The sequence below is a fragment of the Phasianus colchicus genome, chromosome 1, assembly GCF_987193195.1.
Source record: "Phasianus colchicus chromosome 1, bPhaCol1.hap1.1, whole genome shotgun sequence".
Classification (NCBI taxonomy): domain Eukaryota; kingdom Metazoa; phylum Chordata; class Aves; order Galliformes; family Phasianidae; genus Phasianus; species Phasianus colchicus.
Window position 1 is genome coordinate 125,731,908 of NC_143436.1, and position 24,295 is coordinate 125,756,202.

Genomic DNA, 24,295 nt, shown 5'->3' on the forward strand with positions numbered 1-24,295 from the left:
AAGAGGACTGGCCAGAGCCAGTCAAGCATCCACCAACTTGACCCAGGTCAAAGAGTACACAGCCAGGAAGATGACAGCCTTCATCAGAAAGACCATCACATGACCAGGGAGAAATGCCACGCATGTGTAAATGAACTGAGACGTGGGGCAGGGAAAAATGTCAATCATTCTGGGGACTCACTGTAATAAAACAACCTTTTCTTTGACATCCAATGCGTATGTGAGCAGCTTGTTCTTTAAACACGTGCCTTTCCTGACCTCCGGTATGCAGGCTAGGAGGGAATATCCTCTGCATCCAGCATAGGTGTGCAGCGCTGAGTAAACATGCCTGCTTTATGACTGCTCTGTGGTTATAGAGTTTGATTCTGCATATCACTTGCGACAGACAAGGGCCTGGGAATGCTGTCTTCTTAGTTAACTGTGGAGAGAAACCTCCCAGTTGTCCATTAGGATCTAGTGAGGACTCCTCAGGGAAGACAACATTGCCAACGGCCCGGCTTAAACCTTCCTGCATCCCTCTACAGATTCCTGCACCCTCTGCTTCCCTACGGTGCCTGTATAGCAATGCACGCCGTGCGGGGAATAAACCGGAAGAACTAGAGATCTGTGCATGATTACAGGGGTGTGATGTGATTGCAATCACAGAGACATGGTGGGACAGCTCACACAACTGGCATGTAATTGTGGATGGCAAGATAAGGCAAGGTGGTGGAGTTGTTCTTTATGTGAGAGAGCAACTAGAATGTTTTGAGCTCCATGCCGGGGGATGACCAGTGGATACAGCTTGTGGGTAAGAATTAAGGGCAGGCTAGCATAAGCGGCACTGTTGTGGGTGTGTGCTACAGGCCACCTGATCAGGGAGAGGAAGTGGATGAGGCCTTCTACAAACAGCTGGAAGTAGCCTTGCAATCATTCTTATGGGGTATTTAAACCATTCTAATATTTGTTGGCAAAGTAACGCAACCAGGTACGCAAAGTCCAGATGGTTCCTGCAATGCGTTGATGATAACATTCTGATGCAGGTGGCGGAGGAGCTGATGTGGAAGGGTATGCTACCTGACCTTGTTTTTACTAACAAGGAAGGGCTGGTAGGGGATGTGAAGGCTGGGGGCAGCTTGGGATGCAGCTATCATAAAGTGGTAGAGTTCAAGATCTTGTGTGGAAGGAAGAATCAAAGCAATAAGTAGGAGTGCTACCCTGGACTTCAGGAGAACCAACTTTGACCTCTTCAGAAACCTACTTGGAGGCATTTCATGGGTTAGAGCATTAGAAGAGGGCCCGCGAGAGCTGGTTGGCCCTTAAACTCTGCTTCTTCTGAGCTTAAGATTGGTGCATCCCTCAGAGTAAGTAATTGGGGAAAAGTGGCAAGAGGCCTGTGGGGATGAGCAAGGAACTCAGAGATAAACTAAAAAGAAAGAAGAACATCCATGAACAGTGGAAGAAGGGCCTGTCCACCTGGGAAGAATATAGGAACATTGTCAGTGTCTGTAGGGATGCAACAAGGAATGCTAAGGCCCTCTTGGAATTAAACCTTGCAAAGGAGGTAAACGATAACACAAAAGTATGTCAAGAGTACAAGGAAGGCTAGGGAAAATGTGGGACCCCTACTAAATGAGGTGGGTGCCTTGGTAACAGGGGATGCTGAGAAGGCAGAGATTCTGAATGCCGTCTTTGCTTCGGTCTTTAATGCTAAGACTAGCCCTTAGGAACCCCAGACCCAGGTAAGAGAGAGAGTCTGGGGAAGGGAAGGCTTTCCCTTGGTCAAGGAGGATTGGGCCAGAGAACATGGTGTTGGCCCATGACATCAGAGGCGGATGTTGGTGGTGTGGCAGTAGGGGTTGAAACTTCCCACCAATATTCCATGATATTGCCATGCAACAGATGGCAGCAGACAGGCAGTCCGACACAATGGGTCTGACGTGGAAGTGCACATGGAGCAGGCATGTGTCACTGAACTCCTCCACGTGGAAAAAATGTCACCCACTGACATTCATTGACACACACGGAACACTTAAGAAGACCAAGCAGTGGATGTGAGATCAGTGGGGTGGTGGGCAGCTGCAGCAGCAACAGTAGGTCAGCTCTGCTGGTGCAGATTGTTACAAGCACGGCATGCAGGCTCTTCTTCGTCGCTGGTGAAAAGGCATAGCTCACGGTGGTGACAATTCTGTAGCTATGAACGTGAAGAGGTTTCAAGAGGGATTACAGGTCTACTGTGTGGAACTGTTTTCAAAGTGAGTTGAAGCGGGATTTCTTTCCAAAAGTCTGCATCTGGATGGCATAGATGCTGGCATTAAGGGGCTGCATGGCCCTGGGCAACTGGGAGCAAGTCTGAGTCTTGCTTCCACTGGCCACATGCACTCACACAAATAAGTGTGCACATGCACATGAGTGCAGACACACACACACATGCACACACACACAACTGCCCTGGTGACAGAAGATATGGAGAAGGCGGTGTTACTGAGTGCCTTCTCTGTCTCTGCCTCTACTGCTAGAGGCTGTCCTGAGGAGCCCTGTACCCCTGAGACCCTAAAGGAAGTCAGGATCAAAGAGGAATTTGCCTCAGTTGTTAAGGAACAATTAAAGAATCTGGATATCCATAAATCCATGGGTCCTGGTGGGATGCATCCGTGGGTGCTGAGATAGCTGGTGGAAGTCATTGCTAGGCTGCTCTCCATTATCTTTGGTAAGTTGTGGGGAACAAGAGAGGAGCCTGAGGACTGGAAGAAAACAAACGTCACTCCAGTCTTCAGAATGGGCAAGGAGGACCCAGGTAACTGTAGACTGATCAGCCTCACCTGGAAACGTAATGGAAAAGCTTATCCTTGGCGCTTCCTCTAGGCATATCAAGGATAAGATAAGAGGGCCATTAGAGGGCAGTCAACATGGCTTCACCAAGGGGAAGGCGTGCTTGACCAACCTGATAAGTGAAAGGTGAGAAGGGCCCCATAAGAGAAAGTAAAAAGGCAAGAAGGCTTCACAGTGACTGAGAATAAGGGGGGTGAAGGGGAATAGTTAGAGATAGTTTATAGAAGCAAGAATGTAGAGCTTGTTAGAAAATAAGAGATGGCAGACACTGGGTCTGGGATAGTGAGGGGGATGAAGGGCATAAAGATAAGGGTTTGAGAACGGCCCGAGGACATTTGGCAGGGAGGTGATTAGATGTCCACAGGGCAAGAAGAAACCAGCGTAGGGGAACACCCCCCCAAAAGGTCAGAAGCCTTTGCAAGGAAAACAACAAATCTTCATCCCATGACCCATTACGCATGTGCAAGAGGGGAGGGTCTGCATGCTAATGAACTCTCAGGAGTGTAATGAATATATATCCGAATTCCGGGAAAACTACTGATTATCTATTAGATAGGCCTATATCTGTAGCATGATTTTTCCAGATGTTGTGCAAGTTAGGCGGATCTATCCCCCTTGCACCCAATATCTGCACAGCACTGAATAAACCATACCTGCTTTATAACTACCTTGTGGTTATAGAGTTTGATTCTGCATGTCAGTAGCTTTTTATGAAGACGTAACCAGGTGGATAGATGATGGTAAAGCAGCAGATGTGGTCTATCTTGATCCCAGTAGAGCAATTTGACACCGCCTCCCACAGCATCCTCGCAGCTAAACTGAGGAAGCATGATCTGGAACAATCAGTAGTGAGGTGGACTGTGAACCAGCTGAAGGAAACAAGTGAGGGAGCTGTGGTCAGCGGGACAGAGTGAGTCTAGTTGGAGGCCTGTGACTAGTGGAGTCTCTCAAGTGTCAGTACTGGGGCCAGTACTATTCAATATATTCATCACTGACTCGGATGAGGGTGTAGAGCGCACTGTTAGCAGGCTTGCTAATGATACAGAACTGGGAGGAGTGGCTGACATGCCAGAAAGCTGTGCTGCCACCCAGTGAGACCTAGACAGGCTGGAGAGTTGGGCGGGGAGAAATGTAATGAAATATAACAAGAGCAAGTATGGAGACTTGTATCCGGGTAAGAACAAGCCCAGGTACCAGTAGGGGTTGTAGACTGACCTGTTGGAGAGCAGTGTAGGGGAAAGGGACCTGGGGGTATTGGTGAACAGCAGGGTGGCCATGAGTCAGCACTGTGCCCTTGTAGCCAAGAAAGCACAGGAGTATGATTCTATGAAATGTCCAACTCTGTGAGAAAATTGTCTTAACTTCATAATCAGGAATCAGCATAAATTAACATGCAGAATTGCTATGATACTGTTGCAAGGTCTGTTTATGCTTTAAACAAAACAAATGGAACTCCTTTTCTCACCCTTTTTGACGTGAATATTTGCTTATTCGTGTGTTGAACATCACAGTGTACCTGATCCAGTTTTGTGTGCAAGTTGAAATAGCAGTGGACCTCACTGCTGAGGAAACTGGGACTGCTGGAAAATGTGATGCAAATACTCTACCCACATGTCTTGGAGTAAGGTCAACAAGTGCCGTAGCTGTTTCAGTGCTCCCAATTGTAAGTTTGAGTACTTGGCTGCAGCCGAAGTGCTAGGAGTATAGATAGTAGAAGGGCATCAGAGTCATTCAGGTAATGGCTGATGGCTCTTTATCTTCTGTTTTTCTTTCTTAAATATATCAATTCAGTGTCTCTGTCCTGCTGCTGCTGGAACAGCTCTCTATTGCCACTCAGGTGCCTTTCCTCTTAGGTTCTTTCGCCATTATTTATGGAATATGATTTGCCTTATTTCATCTTGGATGTCAAGTATCCTCCCTTGGTTTTTCTTCCATGGTCTATTGGGACTTTCTGATAGAAGGGATGATGCTAGGTCAAAGCACTGCTATAGATCAGATGCAGTAAACCTCATTAGAAAGTTGTGCTGACAAACTGATATTCTTATTGCTTGTCCTTACTTTACTGTCAGAGCCTAAGCAGATGCCTTATGTTACAGTCTGGTGCTGGAATTTATCACACCCTTTGTTCTGTCCTTCAGCTGATTGCTTGCAAGCTGCCATTCCCATGATTGGAGCAGAGCTCTCCAGTCTTTTATATTGCTGTTTTTGCCATTGGTGATGGTAGAAGAGACTACCGTAGATGTAGCTTAGCCATAAAGGAATAAAGTGAAAAGAAACATACGAGCAGTCTTTCTTCTTCTGTAATGAGGTAAACAAATTAGTTTATTTCTACTGTCCCCCAGCTGTCTCCATTTCATGTCATGATCTTATGATTAAATTGATGTGAACTATATTGTAGCTTTTTGTTATCAGCATCTATTTTTGAACATACACCAATAAAAATATTTCTCCTTTGTTTTCATTCATTAGAAGGCCTGAATTTCATTAAATACATATTTTTGGCTTTATTGATCTTTTTTTTGATAAAATATGCAGCCTTTGATTCCGTTTATGGTAGCTGTTTATCTATTAGTGATGGCATGAGAAAGAAGGAAAACATGAAAAATGAATGTCTTGTGCTAATGTTTTGTGCCTGTTCTTGTTCTTTTTGGGTGCTTTACTTTTGTGTTCTGTTCGTAACTTACTGTCTCAGTGACTTATAGGAAGGATCCTTTTAAGGATCATTGCCTGAAAAGTGGCCCTATGTATTTATGATATGTTAAGATCGTCTCACTGCTGTCTATTCAAGCCAGCACCTGTATGTCATCAGCTAATGTGTACATGCAAACATTCCAGAATAAACTGGAACAATGACAGGCAAGTGTTGTAGTTCATGGGCTCTGGTACACACTATTCACCTCATTTAATCATTTTTCTCTGCACTTTGGGGCTGCTTGTGTGCTTTGAATTAGCAAATTATTGGATTAAAATACATAAACAGTTTGTGGAAGTGGGTTTGGGATCCAAGACTCCTCCCCATCAGTGGTTAAGCCCTCTGCTTCTGAGCTGCAGAATGATGTTGGACTCTTTTTACTTTGGTGTCTCTTTGGCATAAAGGCATATATTGGCCTTTTATTCTTGCCCGCATCAGGGATGGAAAGTGGTTGGTAGATTGGTCAGTCTTTCTCCCTCCTCTAGCTGAGGAATGTCTGGTTATGAGTGTCTAGCAAAACGTGAGTGTTGGCTTTAAACATTTCAAATGGAGAAATGCTCTATCTCCTACATTAAAAAGGGATAGGTACTGCTACTGCTGTCTTGGTTACAATAACAATAATATTTTTAAAGGGTAAATCCGGACTTCCATGCCCAAAGGCATGTTCTGGAAGAGCTCAGCACCTGCAGGAATTTCAAACAGTGGTCTCATGTGTGCATGGGATTTCAGATAAACAGACATCTGTATATGTTGGCAGTATGAATGTTTTTCTGAGCATCATTTTTTCCCCTTTTCTTTTAGGCTCTTAAGCACCTAAGTCAGCACTGGCAGGTATAACTGAAGAGCTAGAACTACAGGTATATTAAGGGCCAGGGAGGATTTTGCACAGATATAGACCTCAGCTTTTATGTAGACCATTCCTATACTTCTAGGAATCAAAGAATTGTAGAAGGGTTTGAATTGGAAGGGACCTTAAAGGTCATCTAGTTGTAACCCACCATGCCATGGGCAGGGCTGCCACCCACTAGATCAAGCTGCTCAGGACCCCATCCTTTACTGTCATTCTCATTCTTAGATTAAGTACAACTTAAGTAGAGACAAATCTTTTTTTTTTTTTTGTAAATCTCAAATATACAATGGACTCTGAACTGGCATTGTTGATTGAACAGAATGAAGGTTGTTTCCGTGTCTTCAGTTCATGCATCTATTTACCTTCTAATATTTCATGTTAATTTTATCTTATCTCAATCAGATATAAACTTATATCAATCAGATATGATTCTTGAAATGCTGAGCCCTTTCCAAGGTGAAGTTCATGCATTGAAAGTGGAGTTTTGTTTGTTCTCTAAAAAACAACTGCATGTGGAGTTCTAGTGCAATTCTATGTGACAATCAAAGCATGCCACATATTGCTCATATAGTTTGGGTTTTTTTTTAAAGAAAAGCTAACTGGAATTATATGATGAAAAAAGAAGGGAACATTTTACTTAATAACTTCAGCAATTTAATGAGTGCCTTTGGTGAAAACTGAGAAACGTATTTTGAGTCAGTTAAGATGATAAAGTTGCATGGTTCCCTAAAAAATATATATTTCCTTTTTTTTTTTCTTTTTTTTCTGTAAGTAGGTTTTCTTGGAAAATCTGAACTCTCTATTTCCATACTCCATTTCATGAGACATGTAGTATCATCACAGTCACCTCATGAAGGTGTCAGTAGAAGTCTCTTGATATTCTTTTATGATGTCAAGATGATGACAGGGGGAATGTCTGTGCAAGGTCAGCTGCCATAGAAAAAAACAAAGCTTGTTATAAATGTTTTGTTTCTTTTTCTGTTTGAAACAAACCAACCATAGGAAGGAAATTCTGAGTTAATGCCTCTAGAACCTAACCTGTTTAACCAATTGTGAGGAACTATTACATCCCATTACTGAGTATGGAACAGGAACTGAAATTCCTGGATCTTTGGCTTTACCATGTATTTGTTAAATGAGACCACTTCTCTGTTTTTATTATTAATAGTTTATTACTCTGAGGTGACAAATGAAGAAAAGCAGTATAAATACAAATAGATACTATACATTTCTTAAGTACTAGGTAGAAAATATATTATGATTGAAAATTAATATACAGCTGTAATAACACAACAGTGATCCGAACTGAACAAAATATTTGCTCCTTCTTAAGCCAGTGATGTCTGAATGAATATATTTTATGTTTTGCCAAATTCTTCTAACCTCCTCTTGGGAATTACAGTGATGTGGGGTCTCTGATCTTCCTTAGGCAGTCTATTGTAAGTACTTCATAGTACCTAGTATATCTAACCTGAATCTCATTTGCTTCAATTTAAACCCATGTGCTTCTTGTTCCATTCACATTGAGCTTGTTTTTTGAAGATTTCAACAGCCTTTTGCAAAGAACACTCTTTTATGGTGTAGATTGATTATAAATGTGATATACTATTTGTGCTAACTATATATCCACTGCTTTTGTCAGTTTGAACAAGCTTAAGTAAGACAATCTTTGTTAAATCTTTGTTTCAGGAGTTTTTTGTTTTGTTGTTTTTTTTCTATCATTCTTATTGGGTTTAATATTGCTAGAATGCAGATAAATGCTTTTGCAAAGAGAACAGCGATCTATTTTGCTTGAAGAGTGTTGTGTGATAATTGACCAATTCAACAGAAAGGTGCTCATAATCAGAAACCAAATTCCCAAATCCCTATCTTCTTTGCACTTGCACGCTTTGCTTCAAACATTCAGCTTCATGCACATCCTGAAATACTGTGGTTTTGAAGAGAAGTTTTCTGAAAGAGTCTAACTTACTGATAGCATTTAGGCTCAGGAATTCAGTGTTGACCCAGCCAGTATGAGTGTGCTGAATTGCTTTACAGTCATGAGCAAAATTCCATCTGTTCCTCCTTTCTGGTAGGGATGATAATATTCAGAATTAAACTATTGCTGTAGCCGCCAGACTATTTTATTTCAAAAAAAAAAAAAAAAAAAGAGAGAGAGAGAGATGAGAGAGAGAGACCCACTTAATGCTCCATTCTAAGGGCTTGTTTTTGCTCTGACTTTAGACTGCCAGTGCAGACTGACAAAAGCTTTCTTTGAATTTTTACTGAAAGCTGGAGCTGGCTTGTTTACAGTTTAACTCTTCAGGAGGCACAAGGCAGGGGAAAGCAAACAGAGCTGTGTGGATGGCTTAGATAGGGGTTTCTCCAGACATGCCACTGCTTTTTCCTCGGAGATAAAACACCCCAAGAGATTACAGACCAGTAGTAAATTTCCTTAAGGTTAGGCCCATGGTCTTTTTGTTTTATGAGGCCCAGTGTGTTTGGGAAGGGAAGCCACTAAGGCAACTGAAGTTTGGTGATATATTGTTTGATGCTCGCATTAGGCAATGGAATTCTTTGGTTCCTACTCACCATTCTCCCCTCAGCTGTGTTGGATGGCCTGTGCTAGGAACTCATTAAAGGACCAGATGAATTTAAGCCCCTTTGATAATGGCTTTTTTATTGTTGTTGTGCTGCATCTTAGAAGCTAAGTCCCTCATGCAGCAGTTTTGGCTCTGCTGAGGAGGCTCTGGGAAACATGAATGAGTGGTCAGGGACTCAGTGAGATGCTGGGAGAGGAATTGGTAGATGTAAGACTATTTAGATGATGTGCTCGCCTAAAGAAGTGGGCTACACAGAGATGATGGGGAATGGGAAACGGTGGCTGCTTACTGCATGTGCTCTTCTTGCTGAAGAGTGACTATTGGAGGAGTAGCTGCTCCCTGAATGCCTGGTGATGCTGCATAGGGAGGACTGAAGGGCATCCAGTGCTGCTGGAGGAGTGCCCTGGTGCCTGTTTTTGTTAGGGCAGTAGGAGCTGCAGGTCTCACCTGCAGGCTCTTACTTGCTCCTCCCTTACATGGCTGTAGTAAAAGGGAGTTTTTTGTTGGATGGATGGGCTTCCAGACAGGGGAGGGAGGCAGAGGTCTCTGTCACCACTATTCGGCATTGTTTGCAAACTTCCTTTTCTCTTCCTGAAAACCCATTGCCTTGGCTCCCACCCTGTACAGCCCTATGGATCCTGAGGGGTAGTAGTGCTTGATGGGTTTCCTGCTGTGGATAGGGGCACAGCAGCCCTTTCCCACTTTCCCATGACTCCTTGACCACATCTCAACAACACATTCTATCTAGCTGCTGGACTCTACTGTGAGGTGAGGAGGCAGGAAGCTATAAGTCTTGTGCCATTTTAAATGCATATGATGAGTAAAAAGTTCCTGTAATGGATGTAACCTGCTCGTTAGTGGCACTCATGTTTGTGCTCGTGTAGAGAGTAAGATGTACAGGGAAAGATACTTGTGTATTTTGTATTAATCCTGTGACCTGTGTCTCTGCCTGCATTATATTCTTGCAGTTTTTTAAGTCTGAGTAATTTGGGAGGGATAATGTTAAAATATGCAGGTGATCTTTGATCTGAGCAGTTAGGACAGCACTGTTCAGCACAAGCAGACTGATGCATCACGAAACTAGCATGAAACATCATGGCATAGGCACTATGAGCAGCTAAACTACATAAACAGTTCACTGGGGTGTAGAAGGTAAAACAGTATCTGCTATGCATCCAGACACCGCTGGCCAGTTCGAAGTGCATCTGAATATCAGTGCATTGTGCAGTGGAAACATCTCTGTATCAGCAGGGAAGGAAGGTGATCTGAAGAATGAAGAGGATTAATAGCTGGTATAACAAAATCTTAAAGAAAATGTTGAGTAAGAATAGAGGTATGGAGAACTGGCAAGCAAAGAAAAAAGGCATGAAGTTACAAAACTAAAGCACTGAGAAAACAGGTGGACATGGAGACAAATGCAGAAAAGGTGGAAAGAGACATTTTTTAGATGTGTTAGCAGGTCCTGCAGCTTAGACTACTTAAAGCAGAAAAGGAGATATAAATGATGTCTAGGCTAACATGTACGTTACTCAGTATCTTGGATTACTCATACAGAGTTTGTAGCCCAACTGTTAATGTCTCCTGGGCGCTCTTTGGCCTGTCAGCCCATATTTGCTGTTACATCTGCACATGCTGTTAATGAACAGGTGGCAGCCTTCATCCTTGTGCTCCATGCAGAGTGAAGTGGGTTAAAAGCTATTCATTTCTTGTAGTTTTGAATTTAGTCACAAAGGGAGCATGAAATGAAGCAAGAAATCCAGACCAGACTTCTCTGCAGCTCACAAAGCTCCCAAATATAGCTGAACACACAGTTGGATGAGCACTCACTTTTCAATTCCATTTATAAGAGCAATTTGTGACATAGCAAACCAAATGCACCACATTAATCAGGATTATTAGTAGCTTTCTTGTTAGGTTTTTGGGCAAATACTTTCAACTAGTACAATGTCATTTAGACAGATAGTGCCTGTACTAATAAAAAAAGTCCTTACCAAAAATGATGGTTACTATAAGCACATGATATGTCTGCCCATCTCAAAAGTGAAATAGCAATTAGAACAGATGGCCAAAAGATAAATAATGATTCAGAAATGCTGAGAAAGAAATAAAATCCATTACTAACCATCCTTCAGTCTCCTCCAAATGCAAAATGATATGCTGTGAATATGTGTTTGTCTAATCTTCTGTAATAATAATAATTTTCAGTCCAGACACTCTTTCTTTTAAGCATATGGTACATCAGGCTTTTTGACTTTGTTGCTGTCACAGGGCTGATGCAGACACCCAAGACTGAGCAGTGTGAGAAAAGCTTAACTGAAACAATTGGAGACAGATGCTGATACATGCTGTCAATCATCGTTGCTGTTTTTATTTCACTGTATAACAAATGTTCTTTCTTTTAAAAATGGTGGGTTATTTAGGCTAGAAATGTGAATTTAACTGTAGAGAGTTTTAATAGTTATTACTTGGAGTGAAGGTACTTTATTTGTTCATTTTCCATAGGCTGAATTAAATCTACTTCCCAAAGCATCCATCAGTTTCTGGATCCTTGTGAGTTAGTTAAGGGCATCTGTGAAGAGCTAGAACAGCTTTCTTATTATAAAGGAATTTATTTTACTTTTTTCTATTTCATTATTTTAGAAGCAGAATAAAGTAGTTTACTTACTGTTACATCATCAGTCTTAAATACTTTGCTAATGCTTTCTTTTCCCTTTACCTTGCCTAGTGGTAATTTTTCTCTTGTTTTGATCTAGATGATGAGAAACTGCTGTTGTTTTGGGTACACACAGGATTTACTTGTATTTCCTTTTCTGGAAATGTTTGCAGGTGGGGGTTGTCAAGTGGGTTTGTGCAGAGCCTGAGGAAAAGGGCTAAGCAGGCAAAGAAAACATAGCCCGACATTTTGTGTTCCTCATGAGCAAATTAATCACATATACAATTAAATATGCAGTGACATTTGCAAAGATGCACAGTTCAGATGCATTGGACCTAATTTATTCTCAGCTGAGTTGTTCTACACAGAACGTAAATATTGAAGGAGGGTTCTTTTTCTTTCCCTTGCCACTCAAGATGCCTTGCTACAGTCTTCCACAACATATGATGATCCCAATCCTCCTATAGTTGCTAGAAATTGATTACGATAGCCTCTTAGTATAAAAGGAACTTTAAAAGCATGTAAATAACTTACACTGATATTAAGGGATGTTGTGATGCCAAAGCAGTGTAAAGAGGCCTCTATGTAAATGAAAATCAGACTCTGTGTGTTTATGTGAGTTACACATCTGCAAAATATCTGTAATACAGAACATAGCAGTTGTTTAATTTTTACCTAATTAGAGAGGCTTGAAAACATCTGGTAGTTGACACTGATCCATTTTTCCATTGTATCCGTTCTCAGTAAGTTGGGAATGGAATACAATATATCCCCTGAGATGCCCTTTAGTTTATGACAGGTGTGTGTTTCCTAGCTGGTCACTGCTTGACACTATTTGTTTCCCACAGATACAGCTGCAAATACATTTATTTGTCAGTGAGGAATTAAAAGGGAAAGACAAACTGGTTTAGGAGGAAATTTATATCAAAGATGCAGATGTATAATATTTGCATAGAAATCTCAACCAAAATAACAGAAATTCAATAAAGAGAGTTGGTACGTGATTTCCAACAGTAGTATAAAAAGTAAAAAGAAAAGGTATGCTGTCTGACTGTAATCATCCCCCTAGCCTTCATAACAATTTTTATGTAAGCCATGAGTGAGTAATTCCTGTTGTGATTTCTGCTGCTCCAAGTAAGGGGAGCATGAGAGTGGCTTGGGCTACGTGTGGGGTCTGCGGGTATAGATCAGGGGATTGAGCTTTCTCCTCCTTCATCTTCCATACTACGCCTTACATTCGAGGAGATGTGAGAGCCATGGGGACTCTGTGAGAGACCAGGGGAAGAGCTGAACATAGTTCAGCATGGATACTCTCCATCTGGTTAAATAAAGAGGAGCTCTAGCAGTGTTATTGCAGTGTGCTTTGCTGCAGTGAGAGTGCTGGTCCAGCACTTAGTCCAGACCATTAAAGATAGTAGCCAGATCAGTACCAGCCCCTGAAGCCAATGTGTGCAGGGCACTCAAAGCCATGCTATTACACCTTTACTCTCTAAAACAGTCCTTCTATTTTATCCTTTACTCTCTAACATTAGACCTTCTATTAGCAGTGGATCCTTGTTAGCATTCAAATTGTGACTGGAAAGAGTCTGCGTGTTGTAGCTAATGGAAACTGGGAGTAAAAATCTATGTTCTCATATAAGTTCTAAAAATGGCAGGCTGGCATTTCTGAAATCAAGAGGTGAAATGTAACTGTGATGAATCTGTACCAGAACTGGATGATATGACACAGCCAAGGCACAGAACCTGAGATCGTCTCCTTGTCCCTTTTGTTGCTATAGTCATAGCCCAAATTGTTGTCCTTGACCTGGAGTTTCCCTAGAAAAGCATGTAAGACCAAATGCAAACTTGTGAAATTTCTAGTCTACCTAAGCCTATACAAAATTTCATGTCATAAAAAAGGTCAATTCTGTGTAATCTTGGATTGCTGCTTACTCTCAACCAAATGAAACTAGTATGTTTAGGATGTTTCTCCTCAGATGAATGAAGGATGATATTTGCCTTTCTGTATAGGATTTTGGCACCAAAAGGTAATAATAAAAAAGTCCACCAACACTGCTTAATCGGAGAGGAACTTTTTTTTTCCTTCTCACACATCATATGGCAGAACCTTTTCTGCTGGTGGAAATAGGCCCAGGCCAAATATTGCTGATGATAGCGAAGTGAGATCAGCGTGGGTTGTTTATTTATTTCTGAACAATTCATATTTACTCTCCCTTGAGTTTTGCTTTGTTTTGCTTTTCTTTAAAGTTAAGCTTCTGTCATTCCTCCTCTAAAAGTTGCTTTTTTCACTGACCAAAAAAAAAAAAAAAAAAAGTTGCCAATGTTTATTCTGATGACATTGTCAGAATGGATTTATGGATTTGTTTATTAACCAGGATTTAGAATGGGATGATGATGGGATGCCGCTGGGAATGGATATGACTGATGCTGTTTTCTGAGAGCTTGTTTTTCTGAAATTTTTTGAAAACAGATTGGTAACAGAAAATGATTTGTAGCTAATAATTGGGAGTAAAAATCTATGTTCTTATATAAGTTCTAAAATGGCAGGCTGGCATTTCTGAAATCAAGAGGTGAAATGTAACTGCTGTGTGAAAAGCATTTTCTCTTTGCTTTTTGGCATGTTTTCACTTTTCACTTATAACCAGGGTGGTCCTGAGCATCTGTGGGCTCCTGGAGAAGAGTAAAGATTTCTTGTCAAATATTCCTTTATGTCACATTTTTCTTTCCTTTTCCTTTTCCTTTTCCTTTTCCTTTTCCTTTTCCTTTTCCTTTTCCTTTTCCTTTTCCTTTTCCTTTTCCTTTTCCTTTTCCTTTTCCTTTTCCTTTTCCTTTTCCTTTTCCTTTTCCTTTTCCTTTTCCTTTTCCTTTTCCTTTCCCTTTCCCTTTCCCTTTCCCTTTCCAATTAGATTCTGTTTTGCCAGTCACTTGTGTTGTGACCAGGCCTGAAGGGTGGCACTCTTTCACAGCTGTTCCTCCTCTCTCTGCCCCAGGGGATGGTTATTGTACACAGTGGGGACCTCTCCCTCAGAGAGCAGGGGCCCAACACAGGGCAAGGCTTACTTCCTCTCCACCCCGTTCCTTGCAACTCTTGTGTTGGTTGGTTGTGTTGTGTTTGTGTTGGGCTGGCTCACTGGTTTTCAGAATTGCACATAAAACTTTAGATTTAATGCCGTTGAGTTTTCAGATCTCTAACTGTATCTTCTCCTAACTGCTTTTCTCAGTCACTGTAACCTAATATTCCCTGTTTTTTACATTGAAAATGTCAGGTCTTACCTCTTCCAAAATACACATATTAATGCTATTAAAGAAAACCCAGACCTTAAAACCTACTCAGTGGCTTCAGAAAATGAAGGTTTTTATCCATCATGGGGAAAAAAAAGTCTTACCACTTCCATTTAATAGTATCACAGCCAAAACCAATGATGTGAGAGAACACATTGGCACTGAAACTGCCCTTACTGAGGAGAAGCACATTCCAGAGGAAATTGATTTTCATGTCACCAACTTACGCATATTTTGAAAATTAGATTCTGAGCCACAAGGTTCACAGCCAATTTATTTGTCTTTGTTTCTTTACTAAACGTGTTCAAATAGATTTTTAGTGAACTAGCAAGTTGTCTCTGACATAGGCAGAGGAAAGGTCTGTGCAAGAGGTGCCCAGGGCAGGGTGGCATGTGAGCAGAGGCCCAGAGAGACCTGTGAAGCCCTAAGAACTGTTGGTGGCAGCGTGTGACAGATGTCCATTACAAAATACTGGGATTTGTAGAGCTCAAAGCTGGAAGCTGATAATGGGGTCTGCTGTCTGTTTTTCACAAGCTGCTATGCTTCATCCCATTATCCATGTTGAATGCAGAGCTTCCTGTTTAACTTAAACATGCCTTCCAAAAGGCATCCGGTTTTGATCTGAAATTAGGCAAAGTTTGCTTTGATAGCTTTTCTGATGATTGACAAAATCCAAGCAAATGATTACTTTTAATTTAACATCAGCTGGCATCAGCTTCTGACCACTGAGGATTATGCAGTATCATTAATGAGCCTGCTATTTTTCCCTATTAAGTTATCCATGCTATGACCATGTCAGTCTTCTCTTTCATAAGCCAAGTCTTAAAGTCTGCCTCTTGGAGATGTTTTCTATATCTCAGACACATCCTTTTTGTTCCTTTCACAATTCTTTCAATGGCCCAGTAAAGATGCAAAATGTAGAATGTATCCATCATCTGAATATATTATAGTGGATCTCCTCCCAGTTAGGTCAGTTAAAAAAATCTGTTATTTGGTATCAACATACAAAAGTTGAATGGATTCAGTGAATAAACTCCAAATGCATTAATATAAGACCATGGCCCCAGTCATTTTCAAGTGAAACTTCTAGATGATTGTATCTTGCCTTCTGCATGTCAATATGTGTATGTCTGGTACTGGTTCTGCACAATTCTCTAACAGTTGTACTCTATGCTAGATGTAATCTTTTCTTCATGAAGTTGCTACATGCTTTAAATTAAAAAATTATGTTCACCATATACTGTGAGATGTTCTTTTTGTGTTCTCAACAGCAACCATAAAGTGTTTAAAATTTTGCTTTTTTTCTTTTTTTTTTTTTAAGAAGATTCGTTCAGTCTAAATTGGCTTTTGTTTGTTTTCTCTTTGATAATGTGCTTTAGGGAAGGAGTGTCAGAAAAGGAGAAAAGCCTAGGAGAAGGTGCAGATAACTTTAACTGGTGCGACTGCTTCCTCTGGGGCTGGCAAGTGGTGATAACAAAGGTGTAATTCCCATGCTGACAATCTTCTCTCAGCTCAGATGACTTCAGCCTTGTGGAATCTCCTGCACCTCTTGGCAGCTGAAGGGAGATAATATGCCTTACCAAAAGACCCTTTGCCTTGTCTTGCTTTCCTTAGGTGGCTTCACTTATCTTTCACGTTTCACTTAAGAAAGAGTGCATCCATGGGATGTAAACTTGGCAATGGTTTTGATAATTTCTGTTTGTTCTGCACAGCGTCAATGTTTTCCCATGTTGTTTCTGCTCTCTTAATTGTGTCTGGAATTCTGCAAATGTGAAGAATTCAGGTTAGACCTGGCCTGGGTTTTTCAGGGCAGCTGCACTTTGATCCTTTTTAGATGATTGAAGGGAACTGATGGAGCTATTAGTTTTCTTTATCCTCCCATCTCCCTCCTCCAGATAAGCCCCAAAAAACTATTCTGTGCAATAGGTCTGCTTGCACAGCTGAGTTAGTGCTGGGAAAGCATTCCAGAGACCCCATGAACAGTGTTTTTATCCCACTTATTAAAGATAATAGACCTTTTGTGAAAGAAATGTTGTAGAGAGATGGATAACTTGCTTAAGTGTTGCATTTTTCCGTGAAGATGATGAGGAGGGAAGTGTAATTACCAGTGCATGTTCTGGCTCCCTAGTCCCACTTGGAGGTTGCTCTTAACTTTTGTCAGCATGTTGTATTTTGTACATGCTAAGGCTCTTTTTCTTGGTCACTTCCAGGCAAAGTTCAATCTCACGGTGATTTGTGTATTGCAGATCTTGCAGGAATTAGTTGCTCAGTTTGTAGCTCTCTTCAGTGATTAAAGGCATGAACTATGCAGATGTTCATGACATACATTCATGATGTGCTCAGAGACACCAGCCAGAAGGCCATAGGAGCTGTGTGTAATCTGTTTCGAAAGATACGTGCCTGGAAGCTCCCCAAAATTGCTCAGGGTATTTGTATCCCACTGTCTTGTTTCCGTTATCCCTGTAATCCCTGCGTGATTCCTCAGATTTCAAGATCAGTTGAAAAAAATGAAGTTACCATTTCTATCACATTTAAGAAGAGGCTTGTAGAAATGTACTTGATGTGGGTGAACAGATCTCAGTGTATAACATTACTTCTACATTTCCATTCATATTCACTTTTAATGCTACTGAATTGCTGAAGGCAGATGTGAAATCATCATAATTCTGAAGAGTTTGGAGAAACTCAATGGATGCTCAGTGCTCCTGGTTGCTTTAAACATCTAAATGAGATAGGTAATTTGTATTCCCAGTCTTTAACCTCAGGGCTCCCAGTGTAAGAGGTAAAAGGAAGTTGTTTGGTTACTAAAGCTATATCTGAATGTCTCTGTAGTTTTTTTCTGTGAAAAATCAGTTGGAACTAAAATGGTTAAATTAGTACAACTTGCTGTGTCCTCATTTGGTATAGCAGTGATCTGAATGGATTACTTGAAAATGCAGAGTAATCCTTGCCTCAAACCGTGATAATATAGTGGTAATAAACAGTATCATAAAACTGACATCACTTAGCCCGTGTTTTTCTTTAGATTTAAGTGATGGCTTCTATATGCTTCAAAGGGAGAATTCCTTCTATTAGAAAAGCTGAGAGAAAGCACCTAGAAATTGAACTCATCCACAAGTGCATGGTTTGAGCCTAGAGTGGGGTTAAGTCATTTAAAAAGACAGAGAAATAGGGTAGAAAAAAAGTGTATAACTCTTCTGTCTTCTGCATTTTGGAAGCAATAGCCAGAGGGATGGCTTTGACCTTAAAGTAAGGTTCACTTACAGCACCATGGATTTATCTTGCCTGATAGTTAATACTATTAATATTTATGAAGAGTAGGTTGCTTATCCCAAATATTTGCTTCTGTTCTAAATAAATCATAGTGTTAAAGAACTTGACTTCTAGCATGTGATGCCATGGAGTGTTGTTCAATACAATAAAAATGCATTTTTTTCCACAGCTAGAAAGGAAATGTGTATTTTCAGTTCAACCCTGATCTGCATTACAATAGTGTTTGAGATCTCAGGCTGGAACATCCTGTTAGAATGAACTTTTAGTTATAGCAAACATTATATAGTTATTTCACATGGTACTAGACAAATCCTGGTGGAAAGCAGTCACAGATGATACACGTAAAGAGCAAAATCATTTGCCCAAAGCTATAAGGTAACAAGAAATAGGTAGAACTCAGTCCTTGAGATGTAATATCTGGTCTCTTGCATCTGTGTTTGGCCTTCATGCTGTGGTACATAGCATAGGTTTCTCTCTTGTAAAACCAGTGTTTATATTGGATGGGTCTCAGGACAGGGAACTGTATGTGTAGACAGTAATTGTAAGAATCAGGTTTGTAAGCTCTCCCTGTTAGAAAATTAAACACAAGTTTCAATTCGTTGCTATTCACATCTATTTTCTTATTGTAAGAACTTTGTACCAAATGTGTATTGATGGATGGCAGTCCACATTTCATAGCAATATATTAAGTCAGAGGCTTTCAGGCTTTCTGAAAGATGCTTGTTTTTTTCCACAACTTCAGCAGTTGCTCCTTAAGTTTTGCAAATGGACAGGAATGAGAACATTGTTCTGTTATCTCAGTGCAAATCTTGTAGATGCTTGTTGGATGGGCTGTGGAAGCACAGGGAAGCTTTGACTGCTGCAGGATAGAGAAGAGCTAATGCTGCATTTGGGCACAGGATGGGTTATCAGTGCATTGCTGACTAGTTCAAGACTGGGACCTGATGTTTTATATGTAAGTTTGTATGGGTGAATAACACAGAAGAAAGCAAGCACTGGATACTTTGGATGAGGCTCCCTAAGAGGAGAGCTGCTGGCAACCTGTGGTTTACTTTGGACATTATAAGTTCTAGGAAAAGGCAAGGAGCTTTCACATAATTTTTTCTAGTGTGTAACAGGGGGGTGGTTGTTTATGGGATGCATTTCAGGCAGCCGTGTTAACTGAAGTCCTTCAGGCTCTTCTACAAATCATGGTGCTGTATAAGAGTTCATAGGTGAACTGAGGAAACTTCTTCATTATGCTACTAAAGCTAAGCATGTCAGTTCTTGCTTTTATATTGTAAAAGGTATGTCTCTGCAAACAAGGAAAGAAAAATTTTAGATTAAATACCCCACAAAACCGACTGACTTCCTTCCCTATACTGTCTGAGTCAATTCTTGTCACACAGATGTGTAATGCATTTTCCCTTTCATCAAGTTCAAATTGTAAAATGAAAGCTGAGATACTAAGCTCTTTTCTCTAACTGCTGAGGTGATTATGTTCCAATTTGATGCTTTAATTTCCTATCTCAGGAAACTTAATTTTTACTGTTTTGCCTTAAGAGGAATGCCATAAGAGAGTTAGCTCTGTAATCCTCTAGACTCTGGCAATACCATTCACAAGTCTGAATAACCCTCCAAGCTTCCAGCTTGTCCTTTTGCCAGCTATTTTTAAGTAAGTTGTCACATTTCCGCCTTGGAACACCGGCCCAACTGAAAACCAGACTTTAGAAGCTGAAGCTACTGATCAGTCATTTTGCCTCATGTGAGTGCAGGTGATCCATCCATGGTTTGTGGCTTTCTATAGTGCTGCTCATTATGGAGTCTGGGCTTTCCATGCGGTGCTGTTCATCATCCTGTTGCAGAGACCCATTTCTCACCCAAGCCCATAGCTTCTGGCTCACTGCCCTTTCTTCTGAGAGAACTATTGCATTTCAAGGAACCAGTGCCAAACTGCTGCCTTCTAGCACCCAGGAAGGAGGCAGAAGTCTGCCTTATGACTTCTGCATAACTGCTAGTTTTATGTTTTTGTTGCCCTCTTCTTTAAATGTTTTAATTAAAAAATAAAAGAGAAGTTTTATTACTTGTATACATTAACTATATTATATATTTTGTATATGGCCCAAGACAATTTCTCTTCACTCAGTGTGGACCAGGCAAGCCAAAAGGTTGGACAACTGTGGCTTAAAACAAGGGGGGAAACCAGTAGAAGGGAGACTTGTTTCTGAAGTTACAGGTAAAGTGTTTGACACGCAGTAGTTTTCAGACAGTTCAGGCAGAGGACTGTAGGATGCCATAGGAAGAAGCCAGGCACTGTGCTGGGAGTAAAGGAGCTGAATTCACTATGGTAATTATGCTGTCTTCAATTTTGGAATGAGCTTGGTTGGTACTGGAGTAGGGGATTGTGCACCATAATTCATTGCCCATTGTGCAGAGACATTGCTTAACAACTCTTTCAGAGTAACTAGAGAAATGCCATGCTTAGTCACTCCACTGAATCTGGGCTTGAACTGAAGTAGCAGAGCTGTCTTTAAAAGCATAGGTCTGTGGGTCCAGGCTAAAGTTCATTGCAAGTGCCAGGGCAGAAGTGAACTCAAGCATCACAACTGAACCAATGTAGCTGATGCTCTGGCAAGCTTCTATAAAATTGTTGCCTAATATATGTATAAAAAGAATGGAAAGCCATGTATGCCAGTTACAAAGGGTCACTGAGGTATGCGCTACATTGGCTATCTGTCTCATCATGTCTTATGCACTTTGTTATGTTATCAAAGACCTGTATAGCAGGGCATAGATGTACACAGACCTGAAGTATATTGCTATGTTTCCAAGGGAGGGGAAGTAACCAGGCCCAACACAGGGCAATTGCTAACTATGTGCTGCTGCATGTGCTGAGCAAATAGCTGAGATTCCTTTGGGATATTAGGAGACAGAAACATCCCCCTGTGTTTTTGTCAACATTATGCTAACAAAAGGAAAAAAAAGAAGTAAGAAGTTTAAAGTAGTTGCTTACCCACTTGAAAGTGGCACCTGATGAAGCATTACAGATTTTCCTGGAAGCCTTTCATGGCTTTGTTCAAATTTCATACCAACTCTACTGAATTAAACAAGAAGGAAATCAAATTTCAAAGGCAGCCATCTTATAGTAGTGTATCCTGGATGTTCTTCTGAATCAAAAGAATTTCTGCTTACCTGTTTTAGATCAGCAAATAAGAGGCAATGTTGCTCAAAATCTTCCAGTAGAACTTTGCACTCAGACAACGTGCTAAACAAAGGGTCTGGATTATTTGGTGTTGCTAATAATATTCATTAGACTAAAACTCAGTAAGTCTGCCTTAGATTTCTAAGGAAACTTTCCCTTGATTCCTGTCACTTCTGCCCTGATACAGAAAATACAATCACAAGTATTTTGAATGGATATCTTTGAGGTCTTCAGGCACTGCTCAGTGAAAATAACTTTTTTCGATGCGGTTGTTAGCAGTGTGTCTGAGAAAGTAATTTCTCTTGCTCTCTATTATGAGCAGCTATAAATCTGATCCACAAAAATTCTCTTGGTCCAAATGAGGTACTGAATAATGCATATTAATGAATAATGCACGTATAGAGTAGGGAGGAATTAAGAACACTTTCAGAGGCCTGTCAAAAAAGAAAAGTGCCTTCAGGAGCCTTCAACTCTGAAGTTGGTAGTAGCCCTATAATGTGAGATCAAATAGGGTTACAATGACAAAGTATGTAACTAGAAATAAAGAGCAAAAATGAAACGAGTACCAACAGATGCTCGTATTTCTAAACCTGCTGACATCATCTCATTTGACATCTATACAAAGTTGCTGATCTTAAATGATGATTTTATTGTTTGTTGTGCAGAATTATATTATGTTTTGCTCCTGTTTATACAACAGTTTCTCTTTTCTCCTCTGCTATTTGAGAGATTGAAAAAAGTGCAGCAGCATCCTAAATATTTCAGCATAATGAAACAATATTATGATTTGAAAGTTGAAACCCATGTGGTTTTGAATCCGGAAATCCTGGGGACTCAGAATTGTAGTTTGTGAAGTTGTCTTATATGCTGTATAGGGTTATTATAAGAGCTTCTATTTTTCTTTAATATTATATTTCACTGATTAAGAGATTCCTTTGCTTGATACGTTAAAGAAGGGATAAAAGTAAATCAGCTTTACTCACTAAAATTAGGGATGTACCTATGATGATGCCAGTGTTCTAGGATTTTCAGCTTTCTTTGTAGTAGACTGTCATGTTGACTTTGAAGAATTTTTCAAATTTAGATAACCAAATCTTTGCTTATGTGAGACTTCTCACTGTTGAGCCTCATTCTGAGAGACTGATTGCTATGAGAAGCTGATATCGGGGAAACTGGCTTTTGACAGACACTTTAGACATTACAAACTGAAAAAAAGTTTTCTTCAGTCAGTCTCTGACTAATCTCTAAAAGCTGTGTCTAGACTTTTCTGCTGGGGCATACAGCGTGTGCCCTGGGGTTTGGGTGCATGCATGGCTAAAGCTCTTGTCCTATGCACTTGGTTTTCCTTTCTGTGAAAATCACGGAATGATACTGTATGTTCAGATTTTGTCATGATGTGGAACTGGATGGGGCATGGAGCCAAATGCAAAGGAAGGAAACATTTTCAAGTTCCCCAGTCAGATAGATCCTGGGACCTCACCTATCAGATCAAGTATTTATCCCATATATATGCATCTTTTGATGTGACATTGTTGATGAGCATCAGTGGATTATATACTGCCTGGCATGTCTGTTTGTTTTTGCACTATTTGAAAACTTGTGATGGTGGTAGCATTAAATTACTCCATTCATTTTCACTAGTGATGAACAAGAGCCTGCATGCCATGTTTGTAACAATCTGAACCAGCAGAGGTGACCCAATGTCACTGTCACCACTGCTGAAATGCACCCCCACTGCCCGGTGTGCTCATATCCACTTTGGTCTCCAGCAACATTTAGCAAGCGTCAATGAATGTCAGTTGGTGCCATTTTTTTCTGCATAGAGGAATTGAATTCCACCTTTTTCTTTATCCGCACTTCCATGTCAGATGCCATTGTGACATTTTGCCCCTCTGCTGCCATCTGTTACAGCATGTAACGAGATACTGGTGGGAAGGTTCAGCCTCTACTGTCATACCACCAACATCTGCCTCGGACATTGTGGGCCAAGAATAAACTAGGAGGCATTACTTTCAGAGCTCTCATATGTAGTCTTTTTACTACTTCCATGGAAAAATATTGGGTTTTTACTGTTGATGACAGTTTTTTACTGTGGAGCTTCTCAGTAGGTGAAATCCTGGCTGGTCTGAAGCCAGTGGAAGATCTCTGTTTGACCTCGTGGTGAATTTTGTAATGGTATAGTTTATTTCTGAAGAAAGTTTTGTCAAATTTATCAGTCACTTGGAATTAAAAGATGAGAGTTTTATGTAGAGTTAATTAAGTCTGCATGGTATAGGACATGAAAAGTCAAGATATTACAGAGATATTATCTCAACATATCCTTCATGCATTCTTTTGACTAATTTACGGCTAAAAATCTATACTCTGAAGTCTTCATCTCACAATATCACTCCGATCTGGATGTAATAATTGAGACCTCTACTTTTCATGCTACTCACTGGGTATCTTTCAGACAGTATATAATAATCTGCATGGAAACTCCTAATGGAGTACTTTACCAAAGCAGTCCTAGTGTTTCAACTGAACTAGTAATACAGCATCTTGTTCTTACTTGTCAAGGCGAGCTTGAGCTGAGTCTTGGTGGTCAATGAAAGCTGATATTCTGCAAAGAATCCCCACCCAGAATTATACACCTTTTCTCTTGCTATTTTCCCTTAAGCAACTCAATTAAATGTCTTATGCCTAATCCTGTTTAAGATCTAGAGACTAAGCTGTGTGGTAGCTGAGATCTGTCAGGTGTTTTGGAAGCATCGCCTGCTACTGCCACATGGGTGGAGCACCACACAAAAAAATGCAGTCGTAGCCCTCATTTGAATGATTGGTTGGCAGTGCTGGGAATGTGTATTTCAGGTGGTGGTCAAACTATAAGCACCTGGGAAATGGGTGACTTGAGCTCCGGAGTCTTGCCCTTGTTATGAAGGTATCCTACCTCTAGAGCTTTCCTCCAGCATAACCTGGCTGGGGGACTATG